Here is a 27,774-nt window from a genome sequence, read left to right as displayed (position 1 = left end):
TTTCGAGTAGATAACCTCAAATATTTGAGAATCCCAAAGTGGAGGGTCATTGTCGTCCCTGATCTGAACTATACGACCATGTATTTATATCTAGATAGCCTACACCAGTTCCATGCATAAACAAAATATTGCGTTATCATAGCAACGAACTTAATAACTTATTAGAAGTGTTGGTGTAAAGTTTCATGCCAAAAAAATAAACCAGAGTTACGCAATAAATTAAAAGAAAAAATATGTCCACCGAAATTATGAAAATCGAAAAATTGGAGTATCGAGCCATCATCAAAAACCTGCATTTAAAAGGGTTAAGAGGTAAGCAGATTTACGAATATATGCTCAATAACCTTGGTGATCAATGTCCTTCGTATGCGACCGTGAAAAATTGGACTTCGAGCTTCAAAAGAGGTGAATTTTCCGTTGAAGATGATGACCAATCGGGAAGACTAGTTTCTGTGTCAATCCCCGAAAATATCGTTGCAGTTCATGACATGATTTTATCAGACCGTCGATAAGATAAGCATTCTCACCCTTTATTCAAACTTATTCTTAAAGTTACACTCAGTAATGAAAACATCAATTTCTGGTGAGCAAAATAGACAAGCTACAATTGAATCTTATCGAATATCCTTTTTGATAGCTAAAAATGGAACAACTCACTCTGTAGGGTAGAATTATATTTTACCATCAGCCCAAATAATATCTGAAAGTTTATTCACTGAAAAGGGAACAAAAAAATCGGTCAAATTCACAGTTACAGTTTTAAAACAAACTTTTCTCTTCAACTTGATGAAAGTACCGAAGTTGCTTGCCAGGCTAATCTATTAGCCTTTGTTAGTATTAGACTGACGACTGAGAGATAAGTTAAGGTTGTAAATTTCATTAAGTCACGGCCTAAGCAATCTCGACTTTTTGCCATTCTGTGCGATGAAATGTGAAGTAAGCACAAAGCATTCCTGCTTCATTGTGAAGTACGTGAAGCTTTTCGACATATATTTTAAAACAACAACCAGTGCCTTTGCAGCACGCCAGAAGTTTTATGAAGCCACGAAGAGTCGTGCTGAAACGGTCGCTGAATGGGCCGCAAGATTACGTAACCTGGCTTCGAAATGTGATTTCGGAACTGAATTAGAAGCGTTGCTCAGAGACAAGTTCATCATGGGGATGGATAATACCAAGGTCCTGGAGAGACTATTTGAAGAAAAGGTGACAATTTCCCTCGACAGAGCAATGGTATATATAGCCAGTATTGTAAGAAATCAACATGACAACCGTGAAAGAAGAAATTTTCTATCAATACCATGTGCATCAACGAAGGGGTCGGCGCCGCCGCTGCGAAGACCACGTCAGTTTCCTGTACCACAAAATGGAAGCTACCGACAGCAACGCAAGTATGAGCGGAGCTCGCAAGATGGAGCCGGCCCTAGTTGACGCCAACCTGTCAACTCGTCAAATGTCAATCAGGTCTGCGGAAAAACATGACATAACAGAGATAAGTGTGTTTTTAAAAATTATTTTTGTAATTTTTGTAATGAAAAAGGCCACTTAGCCAATATTTGCCAGAAAAAACTTAAGAGGTGTAATTATTTTTTAAATAATAATAATTCTGATTTATCATCTGATGAAAATAGTAAGTTTGATCACATTTTTAATTTATCTGCTTCAAATGATGAAATCACAATTGAAATAACAATAAATAAGCAACTGTTTACTTTTCAATTGGACACAGGGGCCTCGGTCTCTGTAATTTCTGAACTATTTAGAGAAAAACATTTGAATAAGTTCATTGTTTATCGAACCAGCAAAACTTTGGCAAGTTATGATGGTTCAAGTATTCATCCTTTGGGATTTAATGAGGTAGAAGTGACCTTTAATTTAAAAACAAAAACAATACGGTTTTATATAATTTCTAATGGGGGCCCTCCATTATTGGGTAGAGATTTTTTCAATTTATTTAAACTAAATGTAAATGGCATTAATAATTGATTGATTGATAAAAATGAAAACTTGCTACAAATTGAGGATATAAATGTAATTAAGATAATGAAAATGTTATCGAAGAAGTATTCTAAAGTATTTTTTCCTTCCTTGGGTAAATTTAATGCAGGTACTCTGCGACTGGATAAGCAAGAGGGAGCCAAGCCCAAGTTTTGCAAAGCCTGTTCCATTCCTTTTGCCTTATGCCGAGGAGTTGAGGCGGAACTAGACCGACTTGTCACTGAAAACATCTTGAGCCCAGTATCATACAGCAGTTGGGCAACACCCATTGTACCAGTAGCTAAGAAAAATGGAACCATCAGAATTTGTGGTGACTATAAAATTACTCTTAATCCTGTATTGTTAATTGATAAATACCCATTGCCCTGTATTGAGGAAACTACAAGGCGGAGTTGAGTTTTCAAAAATTGATCTTTCTCAAGCATATCAGCAGATTGAGTTAGACAATGAGTCAAAGAAATTAACAACTTTCAATACTTCAAAGGGGTTATTTATTTATAATCGTTTACCTTTTGGTATTGCTAGTGCTCCAGCAATGTTTCAAAGAATAATGGAACAAATCTTAGGTTTAGATGGGGTTGTTTGCTTTTTAGATGACATTTTAATTACTGGAAAAATCAGGGGTTTTTATTTAAAAAAGGTTGAAAAAGTTTTGGATAGGTTACAAAAAAGTGGTCTTATTGTAGCATTAGACAAATGTGAATTTTTCAAAAACTCAGTACATTATTTGGGTTACACAATTGATAAATACAGATTGAATACAAGTGAACATAAAGTTAGAGCGATTGTTGAAGCTCAGTACCTCAAAATATTATTCAACTTAGATCATTTTTGGGGTTTGTGAATTTTTATAATAAATTTATACCTAACGCGGCCTCAGTACTTCAGCATTTGTACAGTTTATTGAAGAAAAATGTTGAGTTTATTTGGTCTGAACAATGTACAATGGCATATAATAAAATTAAAAACATAATTGGCTCTGCTTCCTTTTTGGAGCATTATAACCCAAATTTACCAATAAAGTTAACTGTTGATAGTTCTTATTATGGTGTTGGAGCTATGATTTCACATGCCATTAATAATGTAGAAAAACCCATTGGTTTTGCATCTTTAACACTTTCTAGCAGTCAACAAAAATATTCTCAAGTAGAAAAAGAAGCTTTAGCCATTGTTTTTGGTGTGAAGAAGTTTTATCAGTATCTGTATGGTAGGAGATTCACGATAAAAACTGATGCCAAATGTTTTGTAACTTTATTTGGAAATAAGAGAGGCATTCCACCACTTGCCACTAATAGATTGGAACGTTGGGCTCTAATACTTTCTAATTTTGTTTTTGATGTGGAGTATGTGCAATCAAAAGATAATACAGCTGACTATTTTTCTCGTTTACCCTTAGGGGAAGAATTAAAAGAGTTTGACATTGAGAGTTCTTAGTTAAACTTTATTGCCTCAAATACTGATTTGCCGATTGTTTGGGAACAGATCAAGACGGAAACTCAACATCTTGTAAATATGTTAATATGGGGTGGCCGAAAAAGATACCACAGTTATGTAAACCTTATCTTAATTATAAAAACAACTTTATTGTTGTCGATGGTTGTTTGATGCTGGGACACAAAGTCGTAATTCCCTGTAATTTAAAACAACTACATTCTTCTCATTTTGGAATGATCAAAACTAAAAGCTTGCCTCGTTCTTATGTATGGTGGCAGCAAATTAGTTATGATATTGAAAATGTAATTAAATCTTCCGAATATTGTTTAAAAACTAAAAGTGATCCTCCCAAAACACCATTAAAAAATTGGGATTTTCCTGATAGACCATGGGAAAGAATTCATATTGATTTTTTAGGTCCAATTCTTGATAAATATATTTTAGTGTTAGTTGATGCTCATACAAAATGGCTAGAAGCTGTTGTCACTTCAAACACTAAATCTAGTGCAACAATAAATATTTTAAGGGATATTTTTTGTAGATTTGGCTTACCTTTTGCTTTAGTTTCTGACAACGCTACTACTTTTAAATATAATGAATTCCAAACATTTTTAGGTAAAAACAACATAGAATTTAAAGAAATTGCACCTTTTCATCCATCATCTAATGGTCAAGCTGAAAATGCGGTTAAAACAGTTAAACAAGCAATACTTAAGATTTTAAAAAGGAGTTCATTGTCAGAACTTAACCGTAATTTAAACAATTTTCTTTTATCTTATCGAATTACACCACACTGTTCTACAGGAAAATATCCAGCCAATTTAATGTTTCAAATAAACATAAGAAGTGTTTATGATTTTTGGAATAACAATGTAAATATTGTAAATCATACAGCTATTGATGTAACAGACTTTAGTATAAGTAAACAAAATGTAATAGGAGATCATGTAGCAGTAAGGGATTATAGAGTTGTTAATTAACCTTCTTGGTTAAAGGGAATAATTCATAAGAAGATAGGTTCAAAAACTTATTTTGTATTTATACCTAGTCTAGATAAAACATGGAGGAGGCACATAAATCAAATAGTAGATTTTGAATTTTCAGTTGACGTACATTCTTCTGACCATAACATGTGTAATAAACCTACCAAAAATATCAGTCCAATTAATGAAAACAAAAATTGTCATGAATCTCATGAAGATAATTATTGTAAATCTGCTGAACCTGTTACATCTAATTTAATACCTGATGTCTGTACCCCAAGAAGAAGTAAAAGGAAACTTAAATCAATGAAATACTTTTAAGTAATTAATTTATTTTATTTTTAGTTTTTGTTTTTTTTTAGGGAGGGAAAGTGTAATGTATCCCACATTAAATATTAAATTTGTTCCAATAAGCATAGGCAACTCTTATTACTTCTTAATTTTATATTTACGATATTTCGAATATTTAGCGCAGGCGTTTAGAGTTATTTTTTATTGTATGCATGTACAGTTTCCTTATTGCAGTAGGAGCTCGCCTGCACTCTTCTATTCGAATCATTGAACTGTTAACATCGATTACACTGTTGTCAGATTGAATCCATTGTAATATTAATTTTCGAATTGTTTTTTTTTTCAATTAATAAAGTTAGTGAGTTTTCACTCGTGGTACTTTTTCTCAACTCTAATCAAGACATATATATATATATATATATATATATATATATATATATATATATAATGTCTTGATTAGAGTTGAGAAAAAAATGATATATGACTCGATTCTTGTTTCCAATGTCGACACTCTCAACAGGTCCAGATTTGTCATTTATAGAATTTTTATATCAATTATTCAATTCAACAATTATTTTTAATCAGTGATATTTATTATTTTCAATTGTAATTTTTTTCCTTATTCTGGTTGATTCTTGATAATGAAACAAAAAGAGTTCTTTCTACCAATTTTGGAAAGATTCAACAACTCCAAGCTAAATACGAAAACTTGTAGAAAGAAGCAAAGACTAAGTTATTTGATGTTTTGCATGTGACCCGTTGTATTTTGCAGACTAAATCTACTGTAGTGTCAGACAGCGAAAGTTACAGCCAGAAAAATGTCTTGATTCTTATAATGTGTACTTTAGTGAATACAGTATTCATGTAAACTCAAAAATCTTTGAACCAACAACTTAGATCAATAGCCAATCCACTGATAGAAGTAAAAAAAATATGAAAAAAATATTAATGGTAGAGGAAACTGAAATTATGAGAAGGAAAAGAAGCACGTTGGAGCAGCACAACAAAAAAATGATCCTTCTAAATCTTCACATTAAAAGATTTAAATTCTTAATTTATTGTTTTATTTATATTATATTATTTTTTCTCAGAATCTTTTATATGTTTTTAGTAATAATGATTACCTACATCATGAATATCAAAATAAAAAAATCAAAAAAGAAATATTGTATTAAAATTGATGAAATAGAACTAAAAATTTGTATATGAACCATTTAAAGAATTCTTTACTATATTTATTTACAGAAAAGTTATTTATTATTAATTTTTGTCAACTGTCTTAATAATTTTACTACCGCGTTCCCTATGGTGGGAAATCATACCGGCTAGACAACAAGCAACGCAGCTACGTTCCACATTAAGGTATGCTGCAATAGGAAAAGATTATTTCTAGATATGGTTTACAAATGAGGAACAAAAAATCTATCAATGATAAAGAATCATTTCATCAGTTGACAGCTATCAATGATAAAGAATCATTTCATCAGTTGACAGATATCAAGAATAAGATGCACTAGCGTAGGTCTAAATAACGTTTATGATTTATTTTATTTTTACCATTCGGCACATGTTTCTTTTTTAACGATACATATTGGAAGAGGATAGAGTATTGCCAACCCTTCAACGTCTTAAAGTAGCCACTTTGTTTCATTATCAGTTTAGATGTGAAATATGTTAATCATACAATTATCACTGCTGGTTTTTACAAAATATTTAGCATACCCTAATTATAAAATCACATTTTTCAACGCCAATGTGTGAATATAGAGTTTCTTCGTGGAAAAAGGTAATAAACTACTGTGGATAGGTATATCATATTTGACTTTGAAAAAAGTTCAAAGAAGAACGAAAAGTAATATCTGGAATCTGTAGGCTGAATTCAATATATTAAAAGATTTTTGAATTATACTTTGATTATAGCAAAAAATGGAATTTGAAGTAGGAATATATCGAATGGAACAGCACATTGACATTGTGCTTTTTGCATATTTAATCATTTCATCGACGTTATAAAATCCTCCTCAGTTGAAATATCAGAAATTCAGATTAAACATATCATCGATATATTCTTTCGATTTCTTAGTATCCACGTAAAATTCAAAGAAGTTTTAGAGTAAAATACATGATCATCAGTATGCACATAGGTGCTGTAATAAAATTCCGAAAGTGTTTTTAGTGTTTCCTCGAGGTCTACACACGGTGCATTTCACTAAGCGTTCACTCGTCCAATACAAGAGTTTGTGTAGAAATTTGATGTGGTGGACTGTTATTCCTTGTCTCTCATACAGTTCGGATTTAACCTCCAGTGATTTTCACCTCTTCTTAAATTAAAAGAACACTTAGGTGGCAACCGCTTCAAACTAATCAAGGATTAAGTCTAAGTAGAGGTCACACGGTTCACAATGGATTGGCGGAAGACTTCTTCGACTTAGAAATTCAAGAGCACCGTCTTCAGGAGTGTGTTGAAAAAAATGAGAATATGTTGAGAAAGAGACAAAAGTTTGAACTTTTCAAATATATATAAATTAAGGCGAATATAGTATATTAGTAAATTATTAACCAAAGCTGGTTATTGCGCAATCACTCGTAATAAAATTCTTTGTTGCCTGTTAATAAGAACAATAAAGAAACAATGAAAATTTTAATACCCAGATCCTGTAGGGAATGGAAAAAGTCTATAATCGATTGGTACAGGAATCAAAAAGAGTTGGCTTTAGGAAGAATGGTGAAAATAATAAATATAAGGAAGTGCAACGGCAAAGGACGAATGAGTTCTTCGACTATCTAGAGGTTTGTTCTTGGTAGGTGCACAGGCAGTTATATACTCATGAACTGGCCTGCACTGGTCCAGTTCCAGTGCAGCTATCAAGAACAAACTTTACACTCATGAACTGGCCTGCACTGGTCCAGTTCCAGTGCTGCTACCATGAACAAACTTTAGGTGTGCTGATTAAGAATACGGATGATGGGACGAAAACGCTAGAAAATCGAGTAGCAAAATAATGGGGGTTTTCAAATAATATTTTTAAAGCAGAAACAGCAACCTCCAAAGAAACAAATATTGCCGAGTGCTAAAAAAATAGAAGTATGTGTTAAGGTGAGTAAGGAAAGTTCTCCGGAAAATAGTGGAAAGTTTGAAAATGAAAGAGCCAGGTAGTTGGAGCATGTGTGCAGAAAGGAAGCAAATAGCATTGCATAAATGAAGGACGGAATTAGAATAAGAAGGATATGACGGATATGGACGGTGACATCATTGATGATCATAATTCCAGCAATATGATGATAATCTAATTCAAAAACGTTAATCACATTTGCTGGATCCACATTAGATCCATAGGATGCTGTATGACCATCTGTAAACAAAAATTCAAACATATCTAATGCATAACATCCCCATACTGTCAATTTTTTCAAATAAGCTCCTTTGAAATCTATCGGAATTGTTTCGGAAGATGCTTCTCCTAAATTTATCGATGCACCATTTTCGTAGTGGATAACTATCTCTTGAATTTTCGGAATAATCCTAGATGATCTGAAAATAGCTACTGTGATTCCTATAATTTTATTTCTTCTAATGTTGATTAATTTCGGTTGCAAGGGACAATAGGTATCATCTCTCTAGCGGCGTTGGCCGAGAAAAATGTGTGGAGTACGATGTTGCAGTGTTGTCGGGTTTCGGGTTTGAACTGCCCCATCTTCATCTTCTATAAGAGTGTTTATCCCCATATTTAACATGTTAATATCATCATTAGTTAATTCCAATTTTGATTAACTATTCCAAATTGATAAAATAGTATCTTCATGTTAACTACGGCCGAATACATAGGTAAGATAAAGTAATTGATTTTTGCATAATCAGAATCTTATTTTTTAAACGCGAATTTCTTCTCAAATCCAATTAAAGTTTGTGCGATTGTAAAATAATGTTCTCCCGTGTTGGGTAAATTGAGCTCCAGCTCTAGATGCAACGTCTGAATCTGAGTTTTCAGCGACCTTAAAAATAAGGTTAGTATGATTAAAAAGTTTTAATTAACAAGTGTTATTCTCAACCTAACATAAAAAGAAAGGTCTGAAATCTCCACAAAATATATGTCCCCTAAATTGATACCGTTCAGACTGCTTGTATCTATAAAACGTCAACAACAATATTCATATTTATCAAAACGAAATTATTGTCAATTCTTTAGAAATAATCGTTACGACTAATATTTTAAAGGTCCGCCTTTTATGAATTGAAAATTAAAAACAAATTTAACTTTATCAATTGTGTTTCAGGTTAGCTTTGATATTATTATTTAAATAAAACACGATTAGTTTGAGAACACGTTTTACTTCGATCTTCTATATGTTCTAACCTAACTATCTAAGGCCCCCGCTACCCAACTGTCACTTGCCAGATGACCATAGAACATTCAAGCTAGTACATGGCACTGTGAAGTGTCATATACGTAACATCTCCCCTTTTTGGACTTATATTGAAATACTAACTAACTAACTAATACTATTAACTAGACATGAAACTAATAATAATATTTTTCCGCTATGTATAATAGTCTCTTAACCTATTTGGTACATTGACGACCCGACCTGATCTTGTGCATTTGCTATTTGCTTCCTTGACACTTGTACATTCATTTGCCGTTTTATTATTATTAGTTCCACAATCGTTTTCATTATATACATCAGTGCTATTAGACAAACAAGTGTTCTCACTTGATTCATCAGCACTACTAGGTTTACAGTTTATGTTTATATTTTCGTTGTTGTTTGACGCATTTATAACCGTTGGATTTTTTGTATTTTTTAGAAAGGAAGAATTTCTTTTATAAACTCTGCCATTTTCATCACTCACCAAGTATGATCGTGGAGAATTAGTATTTGATAAGACTTTTCCCGGTGTCCAATACCCATCCTTCTTCAATTTAAATAGTATATCTTGATTTTCGTTAAAATCTGAGCTGCTACGTGCAGATTTATCATGATAGCTTTTTACTGCCAACTTTCTTTCTACTTTTTTCCCATACTCGTTAGTGGTTTTGGGTTCCAATAATCTGTTTGATATAGGCAAACCTGTTCTTAGTAACCTACTTTGTAATAACTCTGAAGGTGAAGCCTCAAGACCACATAGTGGTGTAACTCTGTAATTCAACAAATGAACAAATATTTCGTCTTCATTGTTACACTTTTTTAATAACTGTTTACATATGTGTACGGCTTTTTCAGCCAACCCATTCGATCTTGGGTACCTGGGACTCGTAAAAACACATTGTATATTGTATTGATTACAAAATTCTTTAAATTTAAAGCTGTTGTAGGGATTGTTATCAGATATAAACTTTGCAGGTAACCCAAAATTAGAAAATATTACTTTTAATTGTTTTGAGATTTCATCTATACTTTTTCTTTGTATTTCTTTCAATTCAATCCAATTGCTGTAGTAATCAACTACAACTAAATAATATTTTGATGCATATTCTAATATACAGGGTGCGGCAGCATAACTTCCTTTTTTAAAAAGTTCGCCATTTAGTCGGTAGATGTCGTAACGGAGTGCTAGTGGTCTCGTTCGAGAGGGGGGACTATAAAGTTTTGTCCCGGCACAGTTCAGTCGCCATCATGCGTTGGAACAGTGAGGAGCGTGCGTTTGCCGTTGAGGTTTACTTTTCGAGCGGATGTTCTGTGATCGCAACCCAGCGCGCCTTTCGGAATCGCTTTAATTTAGCCCCCTTGGCCCCTGTCCCGGACCGGAAATCAATTGTTACGTGGGTCACTACGTTCAGACAAACTGCAAGTGTGACAAGACGAAGAACTGGAGTCCCTCGGCCCATTAGATCACCGGAGAACATTGAGTTAGTTAGAACTTCAGTGTTGCGATCACCACGGCGTTCTGCGCGCAAACATGCGTCTGCCCTTGGACTTTCCGATCGTTCTGTGAGGAGAATACTTCATGATGATCTTCATTTTCATCCATACAAGATGGCAATTGTGCAGGAACTTTCTGAACGTGACTTCAATTCTCGGAGGAACGCGTGTGAGGTTTTTCTGGAAGTCGTTCCTGAGGACGCTATTGTTTTTTTTAGTGATGAAGCCCATTTTCATTTGTGTGGATCCGTAAACAAACAAAACATGCGCTACTGGGCTGATACCAATCCTCGACAATTGCATCAACGGCCTTTGCATTCACCTAAAGTCACAGTGTGGTGTGCAATTTACTCACGTGGAATTATTGGTCCCTGGTTCTTTGAGGAAAATGAAGTCACAGTGACAGTGAATTCGCACCGGTATGTAAACATGTTACAGGAATTTTTTTTCCCACGGCTAGATGAGTTGGACTTAGGGGACACTTGGTTCCAACAAGACGGAGCAACGGCACACACTTCAAGAACATCGATGGCTGTTTTGAGGGAACACTTCCCAGAGCGCCTTATCTCAATTAGGGGCGATTTGGAGTGGCCAGCCCGCTCTCCCGATTTGACCCCTTGTGATTATTTCCTATGGGGTTTTTTGAAATCCCGTGTGTATGTGAACCGTCCAAGGACCCTACAAGATTTGAAGACGAACATCCAGGAAGAAATTGCCAACATAACGCCTGCTATGCTGGCAAGAGTCATGACAAACGCCAGAAATCGGTTTACTCAGTGTATGGAGAATGGGGGACGTCACCTAACTGATTTGATCTTCAAAACTCAGTAAAACAAAACTTTATGTATGTGCCTGTATTATAAAAAACGAATAAAAATTTTCTGATTCATACAATAAGTTTTATTAACTTTTGAAAAAAGGAAGTTATGCTGCCGCACCCTGTATCAGACCCCACTATCTCAAATGGATATTTAGGTACCTCGTGCGGTATTAGCGGTTCTTTTATTTTATTTCTGCTGAATTTCTCACATATGCGACACCTTGAAATAAAATTTTCAATATCAGTTATTATACCCGGCCAGTATAATATTTTCCTTGCCCACTTCTTTGTTTTTTCCATACCAAAATGAGATTTATGTAGCTCTCTAGTCATATGATTTTGTAGTTTTTTGGGTATGCAAATTCGCTCATTGAAAAATAAAATTCCATGGCGAACCAGTAGATCGTCTTTTATTTTATAATACTGCTTTAGTTCAGTGTTATCTAATACTTTTTTATCTGGCCAACCTTTAATGCAATATTCAGTAACTTTTTTAAGAGTACTATCATACAAAGTTTCCTTGCTTACCTCAGCTAATCGTCTATTTGTAATGGGTCTTTCAATGTCAATCGTATGCACAACCTCTTCCATTTCACAATCTTCATTTACTTTGTCTTTTATGAATGACCTACTTAAAAGATCAGCTACATACATCTTTGAACCTGGTATGTACTCAACTTCGAAATTATATTTTAAGATTTTCAAGCGCATTCTCTGTAGTCTGGACGTAATTTTATTAATATCTTTTTGCTGAATGCCAATTATTGGCTTGTGATCGGTTTGTACTGTTATCTTATTACCGTAAATCTAATAAATGTTAGTCTCGTCAAATCCTAACAACGTCCACAAACTCCTTGTCTATAAAAGAAACAAAATTTTTCTATCTTTTTATTGGGGTGGTTTACTCCCCTTGTGGTTTTTGCTGCAGTTTTTTTTTTGGTCCTGTCTTCTCCTTCAATTCGATTTCTACAGGTATTTCCTCATCTGTCTTTGTTTCTAGCTCATAGACCATAGAGGTATCTATTATTCTTCTTACAAATTCTCATTATGTGTCTCGCCAAATTTAGTCTTTTCTATACCTCACATTTTCTCCTCCCAGTTCTTCCTCTATTTCTTTATTTTTTTGCAATCTTCTTCTTCTTCTTTTTTATGTATGACGGTTGTTTCCACGGCGTACGCAATCTTAATAATTGTCAACAGCTTTTTGTTGCGACTAATGCGTCTTAGTACTTCGTCGTTGGTGATTCAGTCAGTCCAAGGTGTCTTCAAGATGCGTCTATAGAGCCGTGTCTCAAATTGTTTGATCGTTTGAGCTATCCAGGTGAAAATTTCTTTTTCTACAGAACGACTGACCACAAATAACATTCCATGAATCCTATTCAGACGTCTAGGTTTAGATTTATGTTTGCAAACATTGACAAATACTTTTCGAACCATTTGATCTTGATTTTTTCATCTACAGTTTCAAATGCGTATTTCTGTGTCCTTATTCAATATACAGTACGATGTGATGTAATCAGAGAAACTGAAACTGCAGTTCTAGGACTTTAGGAAAGTAGGACTTATAAACTAGCGGGAAAAAAACGAAAAACAGGAAGTTGTTGAAGGAAATGATCGAGGATTTTAATGTAATTATAATATTGAAGATAGATTCGACGTTTATGTGTGGATTTCGATTCAAATTTGTTTTTTTTTTTGTCTTCCAATTACCTGGAACCGCGTATGTTAATATAATGGACCTGATAATGCCCCTTTTCTTACATTTGCATTGTGCAAATACGGCAAATTTATGCATTAAATTTGCTCTCTTCTATTCAGAAGTTCCCTCATTTTTAAACATTTTACACAAATATTCTTTCGTTTCCTAAAAATAATTCTTAACACTCAAAGTGATTTGCGAAATCTAAATTTGTATTTACATTAGTTACTTTTATTTTGAGGAAATCCATTTATTTTTATTAGCATTTTTAGACCGCGCAATCCGATTCAAACAGTGTCTAATTGAATCTGACACCGCTCAGACGTATAAAAAAGAAGAAGGATATTTCGAGGTTATAATAAGTATGTTGGATACAAATAATCAATTGTAATAAATAAAATGTTTTTTTGAGGTTAAGTTAGTTAAATTTGACATCAACGTCGTTCGTATGTCAAATATTGATATAAATTGAAAACCGATATGTCTAGATTGAGAAAAGAGAAGCGTTGCTTTTGCGATGCAATTAAACCGGGTCCTTTGAGTTATAAACGCAAAATTATGGAAAATTTGAGAAATGAGACACCCGCTACGGATAGTAATAACGATTGTAGTAGCATCCCAACGAGTTCGAGCGCTAGAGATAATTCTAAACCAACACCCGAAGCTACCAAAGAAGAAAACATCAAACATCGAAGAATGAAGAGATTTAAAATGCAATCGGACGGTGTTATTACATCTATTAATTGCGGTACGTCCGAAGATAATGAATTTTCTTATAAAAAAGACAATGTTAAGGATAAAACTAAGAATAGCGAAAGAGTTTTGTTAATTGAAGCACAAAATGTAGATATTCAGAATCATTATTATACAATTTCTTAAACTATTACGATTATTCGTATTTACTACCAACTCCGGGAGTTTCTTTTCCAGCCTTTTTCAAGGTAAGTTCATCCTCAAACTTACTCTTATTTACCGATACTTTCCATTTGTACCTAACCATAGTTATTAACCTCTAGTTTCTCACCCCTTCTCTTTCCAAATCAATCTTCACATCATCTAATATCTTTAGATCATTATTCTCGATACATAAATGTAACATAAACTTTTGACTTTAAACAGCCCCTCAAAAAAAATTCGCAGCAGTTAAATTTGGTGACTTATAACCTATTTCGAATTTTCCAAAACTTGAAAAAAACTCGTGGGGGTACATGATAGATTTTTGCTCAAAATTACATTATAACAGACCACGAAAATATTTTTCGTACGGATGTTTGGTACAATAAACTCTATTTGTAGAAAAATCTGCGGGACTTTGAGCCGTAAGGGATTTTAAATTATTATAAATGTAATAACGAGGGAAACTATTAGTTTTTGTATGCACAACTCCGCGCGCGATTTCCCAGGTAGCTGTGTCAGAAATATACGAGACCACAAAACTGCATTTTCCAACTATCATATCGCTTGTCCAGTTCAAGACTGGTTTATTTCAAAAAAAGCGATTTCTCAGGAGAGCTGATTAAAGTTTATGCTTTTCTCTTCAATTGATATCCGATGATTGCATTATCCGAATCATCACAATAAAAGTACTCCTCTATAGATTTACAGAGGTTTTCCCCTCTCTCTATACTATTTTTTTTTATGAGTAATTATGAGCAAAACTCCAAGATGATCCTATCTTGCACCGAAATATTCCAGGCTTTTATAGATAACTCCAGTTATTAATCATTCAAAAGCTGTTTATTTTTTATGAAACAAGTACAAAAATAAGAACAAAAGTGTAAAACATAATAAATATCTTCATGAATTCAAAAATCCTTGAGACTAGTGAGACATTTTTAGTGAAAAAAACTCATGAGTCTTCATTCTCAGTGGTAACTACGTCTTTCTTCAGACTAGGTAGGCACTCTTATCACAAATTGTAGACAAAAAAAAACATTTTCATTATTTTAAGATAATCACAGCTTATTTCAAAATATGACTTCGTACAATAAATGCATGTGAAACTCTATATCTAGATACTACAAAAAGAGAAAAAAAAATACTGTGCCAATTCGTTTCCTACTGAAGAAACTCAACAATACAATTACTTGGAAAAAAATGCATGTAATGACTTTTACAACTAGATACTTAAAAAAAGAGAGAAAAAAATACTGGGCTAATTCGTTTCCTATTGTAGGAAATCAACAATACAATTGCTTTGGAAAAAAATGAAAATAATAATAACAGTATAAAATAACAAAAATTGTAGGAAAACCAAGGAAGCGATAAGTTTGCACCTTTTATAATTTTGTGAAACTCTTTGTAACACAGAGGCATGACAGCTACACCAGTGGTTTTTTTCTGGAAAAGAGAAAGTAATGCTTCTTTTTTTTATTAGTGATGCTCGACTTTCTTGTATAGGCCTTGGAGAGTGTTACAGTTGGAGTGAAACTGAAACTACAAGAAGCAGATGAACTGCTTCGACGTTTCTTGTTCTGGTTTGCTATGTTGATAGATTTGAAATCTTGCTGAGAGAATGATGTTTTATATCGAAAAAATCCAGGCTCATCTTTGTGGGTCTCAATCACACAGATATCAGCGATTGGTACCTTAACACCGTCTTCATTGAACAAAGCGTCCTTTATTGTCAAGTCAGCTGTCAGCTTTGCTGGAGGTGTCTTCTTTGCTTGTGAGATTATAGAAATATAATTTTCTGGGACGTAGATAGGTGAGGCTTTTCTATATTTCTTTATAGCCCGTTCTATAACAGAGTGAACGTTGTCGCCCTCGTTTTGAGTGTGTCCAGTTACTAGGAATTTGTGCGCTATAGATCTGATATTTTCAAGCTCCCAAGTGGCAAACATGAACAGGGCAAAAATAAACCGGTTCTTTTGCTGACCTCCGCAGTTATCACTGTAAAAAATGACATCAACTGGGGTATTGACAGTTCTGTTTAGGTTTTCGAGGTATAACCAGATGCAACTGCCAATTTCGTTGGCACTCCGTTTTGCTTGGCCTTCATGCCACATGTGACAATATGTCTTCTTGGACTTTAGCTCATACATAGTGAAGTTATACACGTTTAATAAAATAATAATATAATAATAAAATAATAAAAGGCTGATGATTCTCCTTGAGGGCAAGGCAGGGAAGCTTGTAGATCAAAAACGGTCACAATTTTATCTAATCCTTTATCTGTATCTTTTTCTAATCGAGCCATCTCCTTTTTTCTTAAATGTTCTTGGTAATTATCTTCGATCTGTGCTTTCTCAGATTCAGAGGCGTTCAGGTAGCCCAAACAAAAATTACACTGATCTTTTTTAGGGCGGTGGAAAGCAATGTTGAACTCGGTGTTGAATATGAAGACGTACATTGAATACTTAACGAATGGCTGGCTTGCCTATTTCTGGACCTCGACATAATCACGATGCAGATCTGCAATAGACTTTCCTCCTTCAATGTACTCCTTTTTACTATTCGATCGGCAGTAGTGGCTTTCGAGCCGAGGTATGGAGTTGATGTGATTTTGTACACCTTCCTTCATCTCAGGTGGAAGAGTGGGTTGCTTATGGTGTTTTCCTCTTTGGTCTGATTCAAAAATACCACCAATGTTGGATTTTTCTTTTCTTATCGCAGTGTTGAGAGCTCGAGCACTGATATTGAGAGTGGCCAAGAAGAAGATCTTGCATACACGTATTTTTTTCTTATCAATAGTAAAATAAAATACTTTGTTAAGGGCTCTTGGTGTTTTATCTAATCGGCCGTAACGGTATCGGGGGTTGATTTCAGAAAGACAACTGTTTAAGAACGCTCTTTGCAAATGGATATTCGAGAGGTTCCAGTATTTAGTCAAAATTTCTATGCGCGTTTCCTCGCTTATGTTGGCTGCACAATGAAAGCGACATTTAGTTTCATTGCACGGTGGATGTACCTTCCTGGCTTCCCTCAACTTGACGAATTTTTCTTTGGAGCCATCAGGATTTTTCCGCACTCCCAATGATTCGTAACTTCTTCCAGATATCTCCATAATAGATCACTTACCAAGAACAATATTACTAAAAATTTCAGTGTTAAAGAGGGCTATCTCAGGTTGTCTCCAATAATTTCTGGAAATTTAAGAGCTAAAGAGGGCTATCTCAAGTTGGCTCTTTCTTGAAGAGGATAATCTAGAGGGAAATAAGTTAATTTACCATTCAAAATAGAGCCATTATCATAATAGTTCAGTTTTGTACTAAAGATTGATATGAAAAAGTTACTTACTGTCGGTTTATCACATAATAACCCACTATTGCACAATAGAACTCCACTCTCTCTATGTGTGGCAAGAATCACTCTTGCACAGCCCCCCCTCCACAAATCAAAGATGACCCACTTACATGCACTCCATCTAGGGGTGATCCACTAAGTTTTTTAAGAAGCGGTCTTGCACAGAGTTAGTAGAGGCAATTTGAAGATAATTCATGCAAAAAACTGAAAATCGCTTTATTTTGAGTTAGACCAGTCTTGAACTGGACAAGCGATATGTTAATAATCATGTCGAAGCTGCGATCAAAGCACTGCTACTAAAAGATATAAAAACGGAACTTAAATTTTGCATATACCTCGTAGTATTCAAAGCCTCGTGATATTTCTGACAATTCCGGTATTAAGTTTAATCACAAATTCAATCGGATGAAGATTTAAATTAATTAAATTTTGAGTCTTAAACTGGTATTTGTTTAAAAGTAATAGCACCCCAAAAGCCGTTGGGTTATAAAACGACGACGCACAGTCATTACCATTTTTAAATTACCCAATCAAAAAAAAAAGAATTAAATGATTGACGTTTCTTGAACAGAAACGATTTTTCAAATTTCAAAAATTAATTATTCAAACCTACGAACTTTTGATTTGAGGTTAACTCAATAATTAAATCACCCCGCGTTGTTCAAAACGTACCGTTTTGATACTGAATTCGAGCTTATGACGTTATTAATCTTTATTTTTGATAATGAGGACAGTTGAGCTTTTGTACTGTACAATTTATCTCGAAATAATGATTGAAATTGTACTTTTAATTAATTAGAGAGAATCCAAAGGAGCTGATATCAGATCTCATGGGATTTTACGATGTGTCCAGTATAGGCCCAGACTTGGACCAAGTGTACTAAACTTGGTGGGACTGTGATTTAAACCCGGTTGGGATAACGTATAACTATCATTTATGTATCCCAATAAAGTTGGGATAAAGTATAACCATCATTTATGTATCCCAATAAAGTTAGGCTAAAGTAAAACTATCATTTGTGTATCCCCAGAAAGTTGAGCTAACGTATAACTATCATTTATGTATCCTCATAAAGTTGAGCTAAAGTATAACTATCCCAATAAAGTTGGGCTAAAGTATAACTATCATTTATGTATCCCCAGGAAGTTGGGCTAAAGTATTACTATTATTTATGTATCCCAATAAAGTTGGGCTAACGTTTTTAATAAAGTTTTTTTTGAGAGTTATTCACTACGCATAACATATTGTGGTGTTTTATTCTAATATGATTGGAGGATTTCAGTGGGGGGTATGGGACACCCAAAACCATTTCACTTTCTTTGGTTGTTGTTGATTTATGTATGTCAAACGATTTGACCATACATTCCTCAATTTTTTTTCTTTGGTTCAACTTTTTTTATTTCTTTTTTATTTACTCAATGAGTCTTTCTCGCGCGTTTTCAATTTGTGGTTTAACGAAATGGGTCATGTGGATATTTTTTCATTGTATTATCAACTAAACACTGTCCCAGTTCTACCAGAAGATTACGTAGTTTAGGAGTTATTCCCGTCGCCACGGCCGTTTAAGGGGATCATCTTCATCGGAAAACCGTAAAATAGCCGCATTACAACGAAGTCCTGTATCACCTTCCAGACCATTTCCGTTTTATCGTAAGATATATGGAATATACGTCAGAAAGTAACTTTTTTTAACTCTTTCAATTTGGACTCGCAGAATATGTTACCAATAAAACGATTGTCGATGTGATTACGAAAATAAATATATTGTATGAAAGGAATTTATATAAAACGACGATTGTTATAATGATAATCCACTGAAATGTTTACCTGCAGTTTTTCAAGACGACAACATAGTTATATAAATGCGAATCGATCAGTGTATTTGTGAATGTTGTCGAGTTAGCTGAGAAAGCTTTACAAAGTCTTCTTCAAGATCAAAAATCCATAGTGATTCTACGAGGTCCAGATTCGAACAACTTTATTCAACAAAATCCCCACCTAGAGCAGTTTTTCCAAGACTTATTCGACAGGTAGAGTTTCACAGAACTTCAAGACAGTTTTATTTAGAACATGGTTCTGTTTTGTAGTTAAAACTTTCATTCATTCGACGTAGAGGTGGTTTTCCTTTGGTTTTGTAACAATTTTGATATATTCTTCTTTGAAACCAATTGGTGAGTCGATTGCTTATCACTTTTTGAAAAGAGAAATCACTAATTGAGTCGCTTTGCGTGACTGTTCAGTGGTTTACGTTCATTTTTCAAATATGACGAAGATACGAACGAAATTTTTAATAACATGATGACTGTTTTATCATTTTCGAGTGTCGTTTCAGATCTGAATGTTATATGCAAATCAATATTATACCCCGTATGGATATTGGGGATATTATTTCAATTTTCATATTTATGCATGCGAACTTTTTCTTTAACAAAACATTGAAGTATCTATTGAAAGAAAACCAAATAAATATCTACGTAGGGCAATAACTAACTGAACTAACAAATAGAGAATCGTGTAGATATGCGGCATATCTACATATCATATGCCCAAATACAAATTACATATCATTGATTATTCATACATAATAATAATTTCGCCTAAAGGATAGCGGTTCGTTTTAATACTTTCCAGCCCAGTGGGCTCCGGTAGTTGCTATGCATAAATAACGTCCCCCCCATAGATATATCGAATAAACATGGACGTCGTTAAATAATTATTTACTAAATTTGTATAAACACATTCCATAATCGGAAATATTTCCGATTATCAATTTCGACACCTCATGGATTTTATAAGTTTATAGGTAAAATAAATATTGTTCACGGTGGGTTCAAGAAGTAATTTTGAATTAAAGTTCAAGCGATCATTTGTTAGCGGTACCTACTCCCTGTATTTATCATCAGTTAATGAGATTCGTCTTTAGAAACTTTGTTTTTCAAAATATAGACTATTGTCTTAAGAGACTTTATTTTTCAATTAGAAACCAAAATTTGTTGGTAGAAACTCTATTTTCCAAAAATAAAAGAAAATTCCTCTTAAGAAACTTTGTTTTCCAAAAAACAAACTATAATTTGTCTTTGGGAGTTGCCATTTCAAAAAAAACACAAATCGTCTTTAGAAACTTATTTTTTTTAAAAAAAACTGACATTGGTATTAACGAACATTCTTTTTGAAAACCAAAAACATTTGAACAATAATGAACCAAAATAAGTATTTAGAATTTTCCGTTTTTGAAAAAACAAACCAAAATTTGTATTTAGAAACTTTATTTAAAAAAAATATACATTTGTCTTAAGAGACTTTCTGTTTCAATTAGAAACCAAAATTTGTTTAAACAAACCTCATTTTTCCAAAAATAAGATGAGATTCGTCTTAAGAAATTTTGTTTTTCGAAAAGTAAACCAAAATTTGCCTTCGGGTATTGCCATTTCGATAGAAAACAAAATTCGTATTTAGAAATTTCTGTTTATGGAAAAACAAACCAAATGTTGTGTTTAGAAACTTTATTTTTCAAAAAAAAAATAGACATTTGTCTTAAGACACTTTCTGTTTCAATTAGAAACCAAAATTTGTTTGTACAAATTTCATTTCTCCAAAAATAAGATGAGATTCGTCTTTACAAACTTTGTTTTTGGAAAAGCAAACCAAAATTTGCCTTCGGGAATTGCCATTTCGATAAAAAACAAAATTCGTCTTTAGAAACTTTGTTTTTCGAAAACAAAAAAATATTATCACAAGAGACTTTCTTTTGCAATTAGAAACCATATTCAGAAACTTCAAAAATAAACCGACGTTTGTTTTCCAGAACTGTCGTAAATAAATTGTCTGTTATCATAAAAAAATGTTGGTGGATGTTTTATTTAGATAGACAGACAAACCAACGAATTGATTAAATAAAGTTTGTATAAAGAAAAAATTCTAGGAACCAGAAATAAGTGGACTTAGGGAGAGATACATAACCTCTAAGGAAAATAAGATCCGAGATTATTTTATATATCAAACAATACATGTGAACGTCCATTTTCAAAATAGAATAATTTCGACTATTTAATCAACAATAATTGTATTCAACGATCTAATTTAATGAACAGTTACAACAAAATTTCTCTGTAACACAGTTTATAAACTCGACGATGAGGTTCACCTTTTGTTTTCCATTTCCAACTTTTTCCCTCCACGCTTTTATTTATTAAGAAGGATGAATTAATAAAAACGTATACAAAGTAAAGTTTTACAAGCCGTTAGAACTTCATTTACATCCTCGAAAAAAAAGACATAAAATATCCCCCAAAAATAAAATACGTTGCGAAAAATATTCCGAATAAAAAAATTCTCAACGAGGCCGTTTTAGAGAAATTTCAGTGTAGTGGGTGCTCCCACAAGTACCTAGCCTGACCTAAATATGGCGGTAGTTATTTGAAAAATATTAGAAAGTACACAATCTATACAAAACTTTTATTTGAAAGGCGTTAGCCTAAATAATATGAAAGCTGAACTGAATTCTACGCAGGGCGAGATTGCTAGTTCGTTATAAACAGTAAAATATTGTGTAGCAAAGTTTATACGAGACCGTACGACCTTCGAAGACCAAATGTTTCAATATTGAAGACTCGATCGTGATGGTATTGATATTTTACTGTAGATTTTAGTTAGTAGATTGATTTACTTTAATTTTTAATTTAGTTAAAATCCGAAAGATAAATAAAAAGCCGACAGTTTTCTTTGCGGAGTAATGTTCCACAATTTCTACTAAACTGGTAAGACTAACGAACAATATAAATCAGCTTAACGTCGTGGCATTAATCTAAACGCCAGAAGGGATTAAATTTTGGACTAAATTGGTATACCTTTCAAACGGTTGGGATTTTTGAGTCCTTATTTCACACTTGACCGGAAGAAAGATGTGAATAATTGCTTAGGAAAAACTTTTTTCTTATATTTCAAGCCACATTTTCTGGAAATTCGAATTTCATTGCGTAATGTAATGCTTTGGCATATCTTGACAATCAAAACGATTACCACTTGAATATTCGATCATAATCGATTATTATTTAATCGTAACTAATCGATTTTTAGCCAATTACGTTTCTCAATTCGTAAAACTTAATATTAATTTAATTTAATTCAATACTCAAACTTTCTATTGGATATTGTTTGTTTTATTAGGGATTCGTGATGTTTTTTTATGACTTCTTGAAATTTAAAATATCCGTTTTATACGGATTATTATACTGTTTATACGAAATGTAGAAGTTTATTTCGTGATAAAGAGTACTGCCTGGGGTTTATTCATAAAAAGTAGTGGCTATATAACCAAACAGACTGAATACATTGTTCACGCCGATATAGATTGACGCTCGTTTCGATAACCAAGTTATATCATCTTCAGAAACTGAAGATAAACTGTGTATTCTAAGTGCATTTAAGCCCTCGAAAGCTCCTGCATAGATATCTGATTTTTCGAAATCTTTGTCTGACTTTTGTATATGTTAATATTTAATTTCTTATTTTTTAGACCTTTTAATATGTTTATACTTCTAAATTTTCTTGATTTTTGGAGTCTTTTGTTTTAAAAAACGTCAAATTTTTATTTGTATTTCAAAAATTACGAAAAAAAAACGGAATAGGCCTAGAATCAAGAAGAAGAAGAAAATTCAATGAAATAATGTCGAAAAATAGACAAAAAGAATACTAAATATGTCATTGTTATTGAAAATTTAATAAAAGAAGTCTAGAAACAAAAATATACAAAAACAAAAAAAAGTAACGTGTAAGTCTTACATTAAACGGAGTCAAAGAAAAATATTTAACAGTGTAATATTTATTTTAAAAAATGGTAGTTTCGTTGTTGTTGAGTTCCAACCTAAAATTTGCTTTGTACGTTTTTTTTGTTGACGTGAAATATTTTTTTATGGTGCATGCGCGCTTTTTTGCACTTATTTTTTACGACTCTTTTTCAATTAGAGTTTATTGGTTCGTGTTTATGTATCCATCTTTTTATAGCGAGAGGAATAAATATGCATTTTTTGCAAATTGATCATCGTAATTTTGATTAATTAAAAATGTAATAACAAAACTCGTTTACATTTTATCAACATAAGAAATCCAAAAATGATAATGTATAAATTAATATTGATATAGTTTCCGCGTCCTGATCAAACCCTGTATAACAGAGTTATTTGATAGATACTTGAGTTTCGTGATACGGCAACACTGATGTGAATATATGAAATCTGTCATTGTCATCATAAAGTTTGACATTTGTAATGGCGATCGTGTTGTTTACTACGATTTTCGACGTAGATTAAACCAATGTTGAAGAATTCGGTGATGAAACCCAATCTCGCGGACGTTGTTATGAACCCACGTTTCATCTATAACATAAAACGGTTTTATTTCTGTTAAACGCTCGATGGAAACATTTTCGCGTCGATGGTTTTGTTTCAATGTGCGCAAACGCGGCATCCATCTTGTACTCAACTTTCTAATGTCAAAATTTTCAGTTAAAACAAGATGTACATGTCGAGTATGTTTGCTATGAATAAACTGAACGATCCACGAGATTTCAGACAGTTTTATAGTCAATATCCTTCGCAAAATGAAATTTCGTTCATTTTTTCCCAAAAAGATAATCATTTTCTTCTCACTTCTCATTTTGAAAACATCGCTATACATGGTTTTGCCTAGCTAGTATCTAAAAGATTCAAGAATGAATGTTACAACGGGACGTAAAAGAGCTTTTTACGACCCCCGTTATTAAATAGAATCATATATTGCAGAATTCTACATTTAAAAATTACACCAAGAAAAATGTTGAAAAACTCATCAATTTAATCGAAAGATATATTCGAAAGACTATGGTAGAAACGGTCTAGATACGCAAAACGCATCTAAATAGAAAAAGAACAAATTATAGTCAAAACAAATAAAAATTTAAGCGATTTTTTATCAAATTGCAGCGTTTTGTTAGTTTAAGTTGAATGAAATTCATAATTTTATCATATCTGGTATACGAGTGAAAATTCTCTAAATCTGTTGATTGCATTTTGGATTTTAAACCATGCGAAACATTTTAAAAAGAATAATTTTTTTTCGTAATATCAACAATTAAAAAGTTAGAGTAGGTAATTTTTAATTTGTTACATGTTTCTCAGTGTACTTTTATATAAAACATGGAAATTCGTAATAAAAGTTGCAGACGGTGGTAAAATGAAGCTGTTAAAGTAACGACGATGTTCAGAAACTATAATTTTGTATAATGTTCAAAAAACAACAACTTATATATATTTAAATAAATTTATTCATACAATTTAACAAATTAAAGTTATTTATTTGAAAAAATGATTGTTAATAATAACAGTATGAGCTCTAATAGTAACTATTCCAACATCATCTAAATTTTCGGGATCATTGTCTGGTTTTTCTTCACGATTAGAAGTATTGACAGCGTCTTCATCGAAAGCTACTTCTAGTTGAGGTATTATCGTATCTTCGTTATCGTTTTCAATAATAGTACCCAGTTTGAGATCTTGTTTAGAACTAGAAAGTTCGCTTAACATAATAGATACCTTCAAATCTTCAACGCTTCTTTCAACTGGACTCACGAATCTTGGTGGTACTCGAGGTAATTTCTCCAAAAATACAATGGGGAATGTACATTCCGTTTGCGTGGAAGTATCGCTGGTTCTTCTTCTCAATATATTCATGTTTATTATTATAATAAACGATTCAGTAATTATGACAGATGTCAAAACAGATCTGTCAATTTTGATATATAAACTGTCAATTATTGTTTTAGAACTAGATATTAGAATGTGGGTTTTTTACGTAAAAAATCAAACACAAATTTTGAGTATATGGAAAAAAATTTTGAAATAAAAGTTATAGATCTTTTAATTTTTTACAACTTTGTCATTTAACTTTTTTTTATTAGACTTCTTTAAGACTGCAAGAAATCGAGATAAACGGTTTTTCATCGAACTATTATTTTTTTTTGTTTAAAAAATTCTTCTTCTTTTGATGCTTACCCATTAATTGATGTTCGCGACCACATTTTTCATGGCTTCTCTATCTCTAGCGGTATGGATCAATGTCTGAATATCTTATATACTTGTCCACCTCCTCACGTTCCGCAACCATGACATCCTCTTCCGCCCCAATCCTCTCTTACCTTCAATCTTGCCCTCGACTATCAGCTGGAGGAATTGATATTTATGGCCTCGCATTATATGGTCAAGATATGCAATCTTTCGTTTCTTCACGATGTTAAAGAGTTCACGGTCTTTATTGATACGCCTGAGAATATCCTCATTCCTCACTTTGGCAGTCCATGGTATCTTCAGGATTCTACGATATACCCACATTTCGAATGCCTCTAATTTGTTGATGTTTCTCACCTAAGTGTCCAACCCTCCATCCCGTAAAGAAGCACTGACCATGGACCATGGATGTACTTCGAGCTTGTTCAATTCGGCATTTTATTTCACCGACCGACCACCATTCTTCATATAGCCATGTTCCTAGATATTTAAATTTTTCTACCCGTTCTATAGGTTTTCCATTATATGTTACTCTAGATATTCTAAACGTATTCGCTTCCCTAGTGATAATCATCATCAGTTTTTTTGATGTTTAATCCCATGTTTTGGCTATGTCCGCCTACTATATTAATTAGTTGTTGTAGGTCATCTATATTATCTGTAATCAGTACTGTGACATCGGCGTAACGTATATTGTTGACCCCGACTCCATTGACTTTGGTTCCAATGTCTCTAGCTTCAAGTGACTCTCGAAAGATGGCTTCAGAGTATATATTACACAGGAGCGGCGACAATATACAACCTTGACGTACTCCTCTGCGAATCCGAACTTGCTCAGTTAGACCATGATTTACTTTAACTTGCGCTTTTTGGTGCCAGGACAGATTTTCGATACAACGAATGTCTTTTTCGTCCAAATCCAATTTTTTAAGGAGCTGCATAAGTTTGTGATGTTGAACTTAATCGAAAGCTTTTTCGTAGTCTATGAAGCATAGACAAACATTTTTTCTTTGATCATAGCAGTTCTGTACAAGGACCTGTGTTGCGACTAAGGCCTCTCTTGTACCTAACCCCTGTCTAAATCCAAATTGCGAGTCGCTTATATTATTATCACATTTTCTATATAATCTCTGATGTATTATTCTTAGGAATATTTTTAGGGAGTGGCTCATAAGGCTAATTAGCCTATGATCTTCACACTTTCATGCGTTCGATTTTTTTGGGATAGGATTAAAAACCGAAGATAGCCAGGTTCAGGGTAATAACCAGTATCATATATCTTGTTGAACAGCTTGTGAAGCACTACTCTAATGCCCCTTTCGTCCAGTAGTTTCAGTATTTCTGATGGTATTTCATCTGGACCAGCTGCTTTATAGTTTATAGCGACTAGTACAGCCTTTTCTATCTCTTCTTTGGTAATAGAAGATCCAGTTAGACATTCTTCTGCATCGAGTTCTCTGGTCTGGTCTGGTCTATTGTCGTCAATAAGTTTTTCTACATAGTCTTCCAATATTCTGTATTTCTCATGATCTTCTATAACTATCTGGTTGTCCTGGTTGGTTATTATACCCAGACTTCGTTTTTTAAATATACCAGCGGCTTCCTTTAATCATTTATGGATGTTGAAATCATCGTGTCTTCGTTGCAGTTGTTCTATTTCGTTGCACTCGTTTTTAAGCCATTCTTTTTTTGTAACTCTAATTTTTTATCTTATGAATCTCTGTAAGTCTCTGTACTTATTTATGTCCTTTTTTAGTTTTCTACGCTCATCCATTAAGAGCAAAATTTCATCGGTCATCCATTTTTCTTTTTTATTTCTAGTTTTGAATCCTAGAACACTTTGTGAGGTATTTCTTAAAACACTTGCTATTTCTACCCATGATTTTGACGGGTCGTCCTCTTCGACCGTGAACTCTAACTTCTGTATCTGAGAGTTTCATCGGTTCGTTAATACAGATTTAATGGTTGGACTATGCAGTTTATCTAGTGCTATTGTACGTCTTGGTGCTTCCTTTTTAGCCTTTGAAAGGGATATTTTTATGCCGGCAGATGAAGATATATCAGCTCCAGGATATGTGCATGCCGTTTTTACTGAAGAAGCAAATCTGGAGTTTATAAGGATGTAATCTATCTGGTTACGGGTAACGTTCTCTGGTTGGTCTCTTGGTGATTTCCAGGTATATAGGCGGCGAGGGTGATGTTGATACCATGTGTTGGTTTATGTCATATGTTCTTCTTGACAGAATTGCAATTTAGCTCTAAATTTTATTAAAGCCGTACGATCGGAGTAAGGGACGAAGTCTACGACATATTTTATCAGGTTTTTGGATATTATCATTCCTACCCCTTTTCTGTGATTTCTGTCCTGGTTTCCTGAATAATAGAAGACACCATTTTCGACGGGA

General features: G+C 33.3%; 1 long non-coding RNA gene across 1 annotated transcript; it reads left to right on the top strand.

The window, feature by feature from the left end:
* Positions 1 to 1,468: 1,468 nt before the first annotated feature.
* LOC130903019 (uncharacterized) lies at positions 1,469 to 4,776 on the top strand. Its single transcript, XR_009060515.1, has 3 exons — positions 1,469 to 1,627; positions 2,105 to 2,305; positions 4,045 to 4,776. It is a non-coding gene; the product is annotated as an uncharacterized LOC130903019 (long non-coding RNA).
* The last annotated feature ends 22,998 nt before the right edge of the window (positions 4,777 to 27,774 follow it).

Source organism: Diorhabda carinulata, chromosome Y (assembly GCF_026250575.1).
Source record: "Diorhabda carinulata isolate Delta chromosome Y, icDioCari1.1, whole genome shotgun sequence".
Classification (NCBI taxonomy): domain Eukaryota; kingdom Metazoa; phylum Arthropoda; class Insecta; order Coleoptera; family Chrysomelidae; genus Diorhabda; species Diorhabda carinulata.
This window is presented reverse-complemented; position numbering and strand designations above follow the sequence as displayed.